The sequence below is a fragment of the Anopheles maculipalpis genome, chromosome 3RL (assembly GCF_943734695.1).
Source record: "Anopheles maculipalpis chromosome 3RL, idAnoMacuDA_375_x, whole genome shotgun sequence".
Taxonomy (NCBI): Eukaryota; Metazoa; Arthropoda; class Insecta; order Diptera; family Culicidae; genus Anopheles; species Anopheles maculipalpis.
In genome coordinates this window covers 90,177,213-90,191,148 of record NC_064872.1, presented here as the reverse complement: position 1 = coordinate 90,191,148, position 13,936 = coordinate 90,177,213, and positions in this window count along the sequence as shown.

Here is a 13,936-nt window from a genome sequence, read left to right as displayed (position 1 = left end):
GCAACGCCATCCTCAGACCAGATGCCACTGCATCGCAAATGTGACATACAGTAAGCAACGTTTTGTGACTTGTGCAAACTCATCGTACGCTCTAGATACTCTGGACAAAATAAAGTCACAATAAATCATTGACCGTACACAAGCAACTGAGCAACACTTGCACCGTCGCACCAGTGATACTTGAGCAGGTCCCTGAGCAGGCAGGCAGACACGATTCTCCCTGCTGCCAACTAATAATGGATTTTCTGTTTGATTTGGTGGTCAGCAGAAGATTGCATGCTCATCCTCAATGATGCAGATTCTTCTGAATCTGCAGCTACACATTCTTCCATTCTTCGAACGTTGGTGTACTGCTGCATGCTGTCTGTTTATGGAAAATATTTTGAAGAATTGTAATCGACTTTATCGCTTCGGTGCACTCCACAAAAGTATCCGACAGCATTAATCTTCATGGAGCTTAGCCGTTTTTCTTCCTACATAGCTCCTCAAGATGAACCACCGGATCTTCTTTGTCCGATAGCTTGCCATGCTTGTCAAAAACATGCCAAACGTTTCTTCACATTGTCGTTACCATTTGTTTTAGCAATTTGGTAGCTACTCAACCGTTTGTTTATCATACCAGTGGCCGTTTTTTTTTTCATCGATGCCCTTCGAAACGCTCAAGTTGTCGAGCCTGGTACGCGTAAACATTCGTCATGCAGACTCCCGGTTCTTACCTAAAATGAAAGCAAAGAGAAAGAAAAGCTTAAAATTAGTAACACATCCATTGTAAACAAAATGCCATACATCTTCATTATGGTGGTGCAAATGTAAATTCTTCAAAACCGAAACGATGAAGGACATGGATTATGAGCAGTTTAATTCATACAAACTCGCATCAGAAAGGAGAACGAGAATTCCACCGGACCTCAACAAACGAATCTGAAAATCAAATCCTATAGTGGCCAATGGTTGCCTTGGTGCCTCTGGTGGTTGTGGTTCACTTCTGTCTGATTATGATGCTGCCGGTTGCTACTTGCCGCGGGTAAAAGGAGATCATCACACACATTCTTAGCTGTGGGGCACGGAATGGCGAGCAAATGTGAGGCCACAAATGTCCCCCGACGACCTCACACTTCCTCTCACTACCACGATGCGTGTGTTAGTACTGCACATCGGATTGAATGTTACGCACTACGCGTACAGTACGAGGTGCACAAGATTTTGAGAAATTGAATAAACATAACAGCGAGACACATCCCGCAGCACGAATACCCCCGAGGACTCATTACGAACGAATGAAGCATAACGAGAATCATGCTGGCCCGTCCTACGCTTGCTTTTGCTGCTGCTGCGAACGACGCGACCGATGAAGAAGGTTTTAATAAATTGCCCACCACTCGTCCAACTGGGTGCACACGCCATGGAATGAAGTGTTGAAACATCACGCAGTATTGCAACGCATTAGCATACAGTCACACAACGCGGCACAGTTACATTACTGACTGTGCCCCGCGCATTGGATAGCGCAATCGTTGCAAGCGAGATGACCACTAGAAGTCGGAGTCGTTCTTCAGTGCCATTTACACTGCCCACGACGATTCAACGAACGAGAATCAACGAGCTGTTCAACATTCTTTCACTGTGGACAATGGTCTGTACAGATTCTGAAGTGCTGTATCAATCAATGGGCCCCGCGTGGTGATGAAACCGAGAGTTGCTGGAAGTGGGACTTTCTTGGACACTAACTTGGTCGATGTTACAATTCGCTAGTACATCTTTGCTAGGTCCAAAGTCGTTGAACTGTTAATGGGGTACATTTTATTGCACAAGAGTAACTCTCGGTACGTGTTCCTCCACTTCAATGCGATTTATGGTAGGAAACGCTGTTTTCGAGGGACAATTTACGATGAAACCGCGTACGAGAAGTCACTGAGAAGGGCCCTATCGAATGGAAGAATATAGATTTACTAGTTAGAGGAGTTTACTGTGCGTTCCTATCCCAACCTGAGTCGTTCCCGTGGCTACCGTTGATGCTTGGATCAGTGTCAGTTTATTGATCAATCCGCTCTACTTTAAAAGGACTATCTTCGCTGTCCGTCATAATCTACACTAAAAAAACACAGTTGGACTACATCACCCGGCAATAAAGTAAAAAAAATGATCTCATTCAGTTGGTTTTTATTTGATCCCGGAATTACGATGATTTTGCCTCATAATTCCATCTTCATGGACGTTAGACAACGCATCTTCCTCTAGCTCGTTCTTTTGCATTTAATTTGTACGTCGAAAGAATTAATGAGGTGCCTATTTCTCAACAGTGTCTCCAACCCCACTCCAACGCCAAACCAACAAACAAATCTCATTAACGGTAGCGGATCAATGCTTCGTTGTTGCTCAACTTCCTCCCACAAAAGCGTCTGTTTCGTGCACATATTATAAATGCACTTTGCTGTTTCGTACCGATTGCAGCCGTAAAATGATGCGTAACATCCACCGACGCCCCTGAAGAGCAGAGGTAGAACAAACGCGTTATCTTTTCCCGACACACACGCACCACTGACTTCGGGCAAGGATATTCGTCATAGAACGTTGCCCTCACCCGTTAGTTCTACGGCGTTGTTGGCGCCACTACACAAAACATCCTTGACCACTTCCTGTTGATCGGCAATCAAGATCAAGATTGGTTCGGCTTCTTGGTCACTCTAGCTGGCGGATCTGTCTAGTATGCACGGCATTCAAATCTGCGCCGTTCGACCGCGTTCAGTTCGATGTCCATATTAAGCAGCACCACGACCCATCGACCTTGTCAGCTGCTTTAACGCCTCGTGAATCGCTAGTCGGTCAGGCAGTGTTAGCAGACTTTAGGCAGCATCAAACAATAGCATTACCATCCAACCGCACGCCACACATACAGAAGACACAGCCATACAAACATTAGGCTAATAGTTCACCACTTAGACACCATTCGAACGTGTCATCAAGAAGCATAGAGAAGAAGAGAATGTGTGTGTTAATGTTTTGCAACTACCTCCTCCAATTAGGCCACCCAACATCTTTCAGAACCCGATCATTGACGCCGGATCCTGGACAATGGATAAGTAATTTTCCCTAATTTTCATTCACAGGAACTACGGGGAGACGTTATTGCCACAGTTGGGCAGGTTCGAAAGCGTAAAGCTCAGTCAACCTGACTCACCTAAAAAGCCATCATCCACAGTAACCTTGTAGCTTGGGTTTGGTGAATGAATTGTTTATAAGCTGCCAGTCGCACATACTGGCCGTCATCGATGCTCGGGGAGGGAAAAAAACCCGGAAACTCGGTCAATCAGAAACTGGGTCTTGGTGTCATTTTATGTCCTCTCTTGCTGTTTCGTATGTGTGTACAGAAAAAAAGGAACAGAGCAAATTTGCGTAACCTAAAAATTTTGTCCTTACAGACAGATACTGCCGTACGGTTCGTATGTGTGTCTTTATGCGATGTGGCGCTCCCCAGTTAGCATGGAGAACCTGGGCCAAGGATACAAGCATTTGTACACTCATTTAGAGCCTCATTGAGGACAAGGTGCACGTGTATAAAGTCATATTAATTATTCAAACAGGTGGGATCGGCTCATCACTAGCACGACCTGTTCTACGCTATCTTCCAGCGTGGAACCATAATTTATAGAACTCAATCCCCAAAAGTGATTCCTGTTCCTCATAAATACTAATGTTCTTAAAGAGTAGAAGAATACATCCGCACACCGTTTTTCAATTGTTATCTATTTCAAATTGCCCGTTACGCCAACATAATCGCCCACCAGACCAGATTGAGGTCAATTTGCCTCGGCGTCTCCCATCCCCCGGTACGTCTTATCACAGCCACACCTTTCTTTCCCGCCGTTGACCCCAAAAGCGTGTCCGTAATCATTTGTAATTGCAGATCGTTATCCAGCATATTACCGAACTATAGACCTACCACCATCATCATCATCATCTTCGTTGGTGCAAATGTTATACACACTTTTGCACGTCGAAAACGTGACCACATTCGTGAGGCGTGTTCAGTGGCGTCATCTGGCGGGCGGATCGAAAACAATACGCATCAAGCCACGAGAAGATGCGCGAGTGTGATTTTTGGGAAGCATTATACCAGTTTTCATGCGATGAAAATGAGAGAGAAAAAGAGCTCGACGGTAAAGAAATCGTGTTTCAGAAGACGAGACGCAGGTATGATAATAAAGTGGAAAATTAATCGAAATTAACGAGCGAATGATGAGTGCCGTGCCGGTTTCGTGTCTACCGAAAAAACGCACGCTCACGCACACACCCCGTGAAGTTCTAGCGCTTCACACACGGCAGCATCGTTTTTCTTTCCACATGTTGGCATATTAATTCGCTCCTAATCAACCGATGACTTGGTGGCCGCCTGTCAGAGGTAATTTATTTTCAGCGGATTTACTCACTACCACTGTTCGCGTGTGGTCGTCAAGCGGCTCGCCCGAATCTGTGGCCACTAGAGCAGGGTGCTCACTCGTTGGGATAGGACCTTGATAGGGGAGATGATCCGTACCGGCAAACTAACTATGGATGGTTAACTCTGGTTTGCCTTGACAGTAACAGAACAACTCTCCACATCTCTCTCTCTCTCTCTCTCTCTCTCTCTCTCTCTCTCTCTCTCTCTTCCCCTATTTGATCTACGCCAGCTGATTTTGGGGTGAAGATGTTCCTTGAGGGATCGGTTCGTTGACGTCAGCAGCGGCAACAGCATCATGGGGGAGAAGAGTTGCTCTCGTTACGATTACACGAGCGGTGGATAAAATCAACCGAAGGTTATGAACCTTATACGAAGCAGACCGACAGATACCACAGACACACACACACACATCATATCTCTTCTAGCACAGCATCGACAGCACATTCCACACGTGTTTTTTGACACTTCCTGCAACACACTTGACATGCAAATATTCCTTCACAGATGACAAGAGCATTTAAGCAGGCAAGAGAAACCTTCTTGTCACATCCATATCTGGAGGATGATCTGTTCCACGTTACAAGAAAAGCATTTTTCCTCTTAATTTACACTACACACACACACAACTTTTGCTTGTAAAATGCCGGAAAACATGGCTCTTTCTTGAGAGATGTATTTTTATTCTAAACTAACATACAACACCCCAAAGGAGGACGCTTCGTACATTTGTATGTAGGTAGCATCCACCCCAAAGTGCCGAAAATAATGCGACAAAATGAGCGACCACCGGGAGGAGGGCTGGGGGATGCGATTGGACTTAGTCTCTTCACTTTTCTCTTAGGGCGTGTAGTTTTGTGAAACTTTAAGCGCTTTCTGTTATTCTAGCTTCTAGTTCTATTTGACAGTTGGGAGTGTGCATGTGTGTGTGTTGATGTGTGTGAGTTGAGTTGATGTCCCCAGCGAACAAGCACCGGTGAACACGATGGATTAACGTGTGCCGAAAGTGAGAGCCCTTCCACGAAAAATGTGTGCCACGTCATTACAAAATAGACGAATCTTAAATTTAACTTCTTGCAGGATTTTTTGGGGGCCGATAAACGGACCGCAAACGGTACCCAGCACTCACATCTGTTTGCCAAATTATTCCGGCCGGTTTCTTCTTTTGTGCGGGGAGGCCGGCCGCCCGCAATAATTTTAAATTATACTTGCAAACACTCGTAAAATCATAAAACACACAGCAATGCGCATTTCAAACGGCTTCCCGCAAAACAATCCATCAGACGAAGTTTCTCACGCACATGGACTTACAATATGGACGGTAATGAGGAATGAGGTGGTCATATTTCTTCGTTTTTGTGAAATTTTCATATCTCTTTGGGATGAGTCTGAGCGAGATGATGTCCGGGGGGAAAAGTAATCAGCAGCAATAATGAAAATCGGTAAAATAATACCCCATGTTTCGGCAATGAATGAGGTGTTAATTGTAAAACGAAAAAAGGTTGTATTGCGAAACGCGCCAAAACAGTAGTTTTAAGGTTTACAAAACTCAGACAAATAGGTTAAAATATATTTTTAATTATCTCATTAAAACAAACAATGTAATGAGCAGGTGCTAAAGTACGGACTTATCTCTGTGTTTATCAGTAAATGTTTTTCGATCATAAATCATATGACAATAACTAATACACAGGCTAATATTTTGAAAATTTGTGGTATGTTGTGCTATATAAACGTCTGCAACAAATAAACAAATAATAAAAATAATCCCATTATTCTTAAATCCCTTTTTCTGTTGCTGCAAACCAAATAGTAAGATCCACTTTGTTAGCAAAAATTTCCCAACAGCAAATAAATTCCTTTCGAACAAGCAAAATCACACAAAAAACAAAACCAAGCTTGCAGCAACATAAAGCAAATACACACTTTTGTTTGGACGTTTGCCAAATTTGCCAAACTCGGATGTAGAACAACATCAATAGTGCAAACCTTCGCCAGCCAGCGTCACGATTTTATGTTTCAGCGAGCAACGAGGGCGAGAACGTGCATTAAGTATTCGCATTTTTTTTTCGCTCTTTCAAACCCCATTTATTGTTCGACCAAGTTCGGAACAAAAGCGTAACAACTTTGTACCAACCAACCACACTTTTCCTTACCACTTTCGATTTTGTTCCGTGCTTCCTCACTGGATCCACTTCATAAAAAACAGGTCCTTTAAACGAAGTACCGCAAGCGCGCACCGAGACCGCGAGAAGCCAACATTACTTCGCATATTTTCATCACATCGATGGTGTTATTGTTTTTTTTTTCTGTTTTTTACCCAAGATTTCGATACTCCGTTTTGGAATGGAGGAAGCACACGGAAACGCGATCACCGAGATGCCCGAATATCCAATTTAAAACCCATCCAATTAGCGCCACCATGCATTTGGAATGGTTGGAATTTTTATAACTGCCAATTACTATCCATCGGACTCGGAATGGCTGCGATATGTATCCCCGGAGGTCGCTCTCCTGCTGAAGAATCATAACACCGAGTGCTCATCTGTCTTCTCTCGGAGCTGCATTAGGAAGAAGCATCAAAGAACATGCTCCAAACGAGAGAAGGAAAATTGTTTCCTTTTTTTTTTGCTCGGGGATCGTTTTCCAAATGTCCAATTTCGAATATGCCTTCAACGAGCACATAAACAGTCACACGACACGGTTGTTGGCAATTCAATTAGAAACATTCCACTGCGAGACATTGTTGCTGCTGGTTCTCTCTTGCTCCACCCCTCCCTGCCCTCAGCTCAGCCTCACGCAACTGATCAAACTAATTTGGTTCATGTGAAACGATAAATGCAAATTTTCAATGGCAATTTTATCATGGCCTGAGAACAGAGCACGTATTACGAAAAATGTGTTCGATTCTTTTATCTACCCTTATGTGCATGACATAATACTTCGGCTTCCTAAGCACACAACGAGGCTTTCTTCTTCCCGAGTTGCATTCCATTCCGTTTAACAAATTGTTTCTTCCACCCCAAAACAAGGCGGAGATGATCACGACAACGATGACTGCATCTTTTGCACAACAGCAAGAGCGAGAACTTACGCGATCGAACACAATGATCGGCCCCACAACGCAGATGGCCACTGTCGCACTCTCTGTCCTCGTCTCTCCAACAAGTCCCAATGAAGTCGAACAAATAATTGACTTAACAAGGCTGCAGATCCGGGCACATACAGCAGCAGCAATGGCAACGCACATTCCATCCCCGGAGAACGAGCATCCTTCGGACGGTCAGTTTGGTGTGTCCTTCGCCTGTTACGCCCACACGCAACGGCTAAGATGCAAACACAATTGCAGTCACGTCCGGACGCACAAAGATAAACGCACAGATCTCTCACCTCTCGTCTCGGTGGCGCAATTTGTGCGAGGGGTAAAAACGTTGGTTGGAGGCATAAAGCGTTTTTAACCGAACCTAAAACCCGGTCATTACGTTATTCCATCATGGTCGAAACGGTTTTTTAATAGCGCAAATACTCTTGCAGACATTCAATCGATCATTTTGGGAAATAATATACACCCAACAGCAGTTTAATAGATTTGCTGCTGAAGGTGAAAATGATTGATTTCTCTTTTTCTAGGTACATGTCCATATTGCTAGACAAAAAAGACGTCTAATGGCATCTACGGTGTGCGTTCGTCGGACAGCTGCCACACAATGAGATGAAGTGTATTAAAATTGCACCAATATTCTTCATCACAGCCAAGACAATCTAACATTACGCAAATGTACATATTCCGATTTTCTAAAAGTGAAAGTAACAGATACAAGCCATATATTACCAGTAAAGCAAATAGCACCAAGCGTCTCACATTCACCGGCTGTCACATTCATTAACCGCAGAGTTTTGACAGCTCAGAATAGGGCGAAGCCACCCCTTACAGAAGCTCCCTTAGAAGTGAAATGCCCTTATCTGTCAGAAAACAATTCAAACTTCCAGCCTTCACCCGAATCGAAATCGAGCAACTCCACAGAACTAAGTCCAACTTTGACGTTGGTCAGTAGTCGTCGGCTAACGTCCGCCTATCAGAGTCCATATCTCGTTCGTAGGGAAGTAGTTTTACGACATAGAATTCCCTGCTCTCTCGCTCTCTAAAGTGTCAGGCTTGGTGTACCGAGGAAACCATCCATTAGGGAGAACTTTGTTGTGCTCTTGTGATGCACAACCAGTAGAATGAACTGTTGACCGTTCCTGGGAGTCCTGGGGCAAAGTTAATCTTTCCATTCGGAAGGAAGTTGAGCAATAATTGGATTTCATTTAAATGAAATAAAGACAAAGTTTCCCGGTCTAGCGTTTCAATTTCCCCCCAGTCCTTACGAGACTATCTCCAACTTCTGTAAACCCTGTAATCTCGTGTGCTTTAGAAAAGTCGATGGGCTAGATTTCGGGGTTTTTTTTTGTTAATAAAGCCATCCCAGAAATGTAGGAGCCGTGTGCACGCACGTATCGAATGTCACCTATTTTCCACCGTGGGTCACAGGGACTCGCCACACTCACGGGAATAACACTCTTACATTCGATAATAATGAAAACATTAAATCCCCTGACCGTACTTCCCTCGGCGGGGTTTCCCAGTTTCGGCTCAGTATGCGTGACTTCCGCAAACAAGGGGGGACACAAAAGTCACAGGGCACAAAAATAATTACACAAACTTCTTAATCCCGCGTTCTCCTGACCTTCTCCCGTACCTTACGCGTGTTCGTAAATTTTTCCCCGAATAACCGTAGGCAGCGTTATTGTTGGTCCATTGCGTTGAATCGTGCGGCCCAGAGCGAAAGGAAGTCCTTCACGAAAAAAAAAATCGAGAGATTAACGCACCGAAAGAAAGCACCATTACCCATCAGCGCGTTTTTACTTTATTGCATCTTCCCGAGGACGGAATCCGTGGGACATTTTTCGTACCAAACTTTGTGGATATACTTTTACCATGTGCCAGGGACAGTTAGCTTTAAGACTCGTCTTATTTCTTGAAGCTTTCCTGCTTCGCCTCAACCGCCGCTACCTACCAACCTTACCAGGGAGCACAAAACGGCACAGAATCTTTCGAGAGATTCTGTCAAACTTCGTTGCCGTCGACGTTGACGAGCGCGTCCTTTCCAGTGTCGGCTAAGAAAGTGCGGCATGTCCGGAACAATTTCCATCCGGAGCTTAAATCACGTACTACTCTCTTGGGGGAGGGCGAAACAGTAAGATGAACGCAAAAGAAAGCACATACAGCACACACACACACAGCCACGAAAACGGAAGGCGAACAATAAAGAATTGGAACTTTTCGAATTAACCCATTTCGGGTCACCTTTTTCTGTTGCGCACGAACGAAATCCCCTCGCAGCATCTCCTAGTCGTCCATCCTTTCCATTGCTGGCGGTATGGAAAAGGACAAATGGACGTAAGAATTCTTCCACCTGAACGTGAGAGAATGTTAATTGATATTTTCTGGCTCCCAGGACCACACCGCCAGTTTTGCCGTGGTTTGAATTTAAGCTCTTTACGAGTTCGTTCCCTTGCCTCCTTGTTCTTTCAATCTCGCAAGGGACAGCCTCCTCCTTCGCTGAAATTTTCCCTTTTTTCGCACTGTTTGCACATGGACGCGGTTGATAATTTACGCCACGAACCACCGGGGAAGAATTATGCAAAGTATGGCCGACCCCGCGGCTTCTTGTTGGTGCTCGCGCAGAAAGCAAATGATTGCAATTCTTAAAATAAGAAATGATTTCATCTCTCCGCTTGCCAACTGTCGGACACTGTCGAGTGCGAGCTTATCAACCTACTTTCCTTTCTTCTCATTTCGCTGGCCGGCGTCATCGACGTCGCCTTTTGTCTTAAACTGCTTTTGTTGCAATGCAAGGCACAGATTTGTGGCGCATTCTGTTGATTAAATCCTATCGGTTGTGTGATCTTCTCGCGAAAGATCACGGCGAAGTCTAGTACGGCTTGATGATCCACCACACAATATTAGATTTGTAAGTGGTTTTTGAAGGTGTTATTGGTGATCTTTCGTGAACCAAGAGCGTCGTGTTGTGGCTATAATCCCACCACCAGTTATACTAACGAATGACTAATCGGTGTCAGTTTACTCTGTGCCCTGAATAAGTACGCGAAGCTGCTTACCTAGTAAAAGTGTTCGTCGATCGACCATAAACACCGACGGTTAATCGATGAGTAATCATTGTTTTCCTTACCTTGGAGGGGGAAGGATTTTTATTTTTGCAAGTAAATAGCTTGACCGCAAACATCTGTCATGATGAGTAAGCGCCTTTTTTAAAGTCACCATGCCAATACTGACAAAGTAAAACAAACATTCAATATTTAAATTACAATAATCCTTCTCCTTGAACGCCTTCCACGTAGTGAGTGCCTTGCTGCGCTCTACGACGAAAATGATTACAAAAATAGCAACTTATCTACGCTCAACCATCCAAAGTCTAACGCAACATCATCCTTAATCATGCTTCAAGGTGTTCCTACACACACACACATCAGTGTAAAAGTTACTCCGAGACATTCCAGGACAAAACGTTGATAAGCGGTCGACCTCTGCAGGCCAGCGGATCCAGGGCGTGCGATTAAAACAATTTCGAAACACATGCTAATCACTGCCAGAATCACACTCCAAGCACGTGAGGCAGCAGTCCTCCATCTTCCTTCCATTTTCCTTCACGTGGCCCTCGCACTTTCAAGTGTCTGAGAACTAAGAAAGAAGACGCGCCATTCCAGTGCAAGCAAGTAGGAGGAGGGCCGTCGGGGAAACATGAATCCAAGGGCGAATTTCAGGATGATCTTGAGCGACGTGGGACGTGCCGGGCTAGGATCGAACTCGCGCAATGAATTATTAATCTCGCAGCAGCAGCTTGTGCGAAAGAGAAGCAACAAGAATCGATGTTCGGAATGTCTACTATGCACCGACGCTACCGCTCGCTGTTGGAACTATGTAACGAGCAAAAAAAAAAACAAATACAACACACACATACACATGCACAGGAAGGAATTTCAAGAATGCAGCAGCCACTTCACAGCTAATGCGTGTACGTTGGGGCATCCATCCACAAGCTATTCATCTTTCCGATCGAATAACACAATCACTCGAGTTGGTATTAGGGCCGGGAGTATATTTATTGCCGCATAACATATCGACGCTAAATCAGACCCCAACCGAAGCAAACGCCTCCAAGAATCAATAACTCACTGCTGCTGCTGCTGTTTGAATCTCAGAACGGTAGCACAGGAAGCAAGAGAATGCATCTACTGACATCGATCCGGTGATATGGATCGTAAGCTACAAACTCCTCCACCAAATGCGTCAAAACATAGACACACACAACAGCTAAAAAGACGTCGAAGCTCACATATCACAACACCGACCCACAAGCAACGCAGACGGGGCAGCAAGTCATCCGTCCAAGCAGAACTGACACCCGAAGCCAGTCAGCCATTCAACCAACCAACCAGCCAAGTCAGCCAGACAGACAGACAGACAAATCCAATTTCCTTCGCGCCATGTCAACCGAAAAACACGCCATAGGCCGATGTTTTTGAATCCCCGAGGGTGTGGAAACCATCTTCTAAAAAAGGAAGAATTTAAAAAAGTCAGAGTCCTGCACACACACATCGTAACCGTAACATCTCCCTGGCACGAAAAACCGGCTTTTGGAGCACATGAGGATGTGTTGCAACTGATTGTCAAAAGAAGGCGTTTTCTTCTTCGCTTTGCTGCTGTGTGCCCTGCTGCAGCAAACAAGATTTTCCAATGCTGCTACGTGCGTATGCTTCATTGCAGTCTCTTATCGATTTTACCCCCGCTCTGCTTTCCAGGACATCAGACAGGCTTCAGGGGCAGCTTATTTGAATGATCTTCCACAGGTGCACAACACCATCATGGTCGGGGGTTTTTTTTTTTTCGTTTTTCTTTCTCCACTTTGAATTGCTATCAAAACACACTTCTTCCCTGGAGGGAAATGGCCGTGAAAAGAACTTCAAATGTTGTGTTGTGTCCGTTTTATAGGCACTTAACGGTGGATATTAAAAGGCGCAAAGTTTCTACCTTTCGACGGGGGCTGTTCACAAGCAACTTCCAGCGCTGGAGCGCATTAGAAATTGATCCCCATTCCCGGTGGGTGGGGAGGGAGAAAATAAGTGAAGTTAATATTCCACGTGCAAGAAGCTGAATTTCCCCCCGAAACCGTAGCACAAACATTTTAATATCTGTTTGATGATTCCGTTCCGTTTGGTTAGAATGCGCGGTTCTCCAACACTTTGCCGACTGCCAATTCCGTGCATGAGTCATCATCATCGTCTCAGGGCCTTAAAAAGGGAGAACCACTCCCCTCATTTTCCTTCGTTATATTTTGGGAAATAGTGTATGCGGCATTCGAATATCGATTTCTGTACACCATGGCTCTGTGCATAAATGCAGACATTTTATATCTCTATTGCTTCCAACATTTCTACGTTGACGCATGACAACACTGAGGGCAACAGTTGCTATTGCGATGTAGAGAATACACCTGTGTACGATCAGGAAAAAAAGAAAAACACATCGTGGCCCATCATCTCTTTCTATCTAGCCCTAGTAGGAGGCTGATAGCTTGAATGTTTGGGGCTCAAACGTGGGAGACATTGCGTGTGGGTGCTCCAAAACCAGAACCCATCATGTGAGTAATTTCCCTTCCTCTACGGTCTGGTTTCTCGCCAACGTTATATAGCTTCCATCGAAACCGATTTGGGGTGTGATTTTGGAGGAAATCCAAAACAAAACAAAAAATCCCACGCCACACCATGAGACAGGCCCTTATGTGAGGAGGTAAGTTCTGACAAGTCTACCAACGATTTCCTCCCTCTCACGGTTAGCAGTATTGGAACGGTGGTCCGTACGTAAGCGATCGAATGACTCGACACCAAAATGGATCGCTTCGGCCACAGCACCAAACGGCCAGTATTTAACTCGTTGTGTCTCGAGTTCTTGACTTTGTAGGCGTTTTGGTGGATAAATTTACTGTTTCTTCGAACGATGGTGACTGAAAGCGTGCTGAAAGGACCACAATAATTGCGGTGGAACAGTTATACGGGAAGAGAAGAAGCGTTGTCCACGATGACCAAACCAAAAACCGACCAACTTGGCGATAGATTTTCGGAGACTTTCCATCTGGACTGGACAGCTGGAGACGGAAAGTGTCATCGAACTTTAATCGACATTATAGCGCTGTGTTTGTGTGAACACTGTGCGGTCTGGTTTGCTGCAGTCCATCAGTCTATCCGCTTAATGGTTGCCGTGCCTTGTTCTTCAGTCCAGACAAATGAACGAGCTTACCACTCGTGGCGGACCACCCGTCATCATAATTAAACGCTGCATTTTGTCGTCCAAAAGGGTCGTCATAAGGGGTTGTTCCGCTTGATAGAGAGAGAGAAAGAGATTCGATTTCCAACGGAACACACTCTTCTGCAGCACCTTGA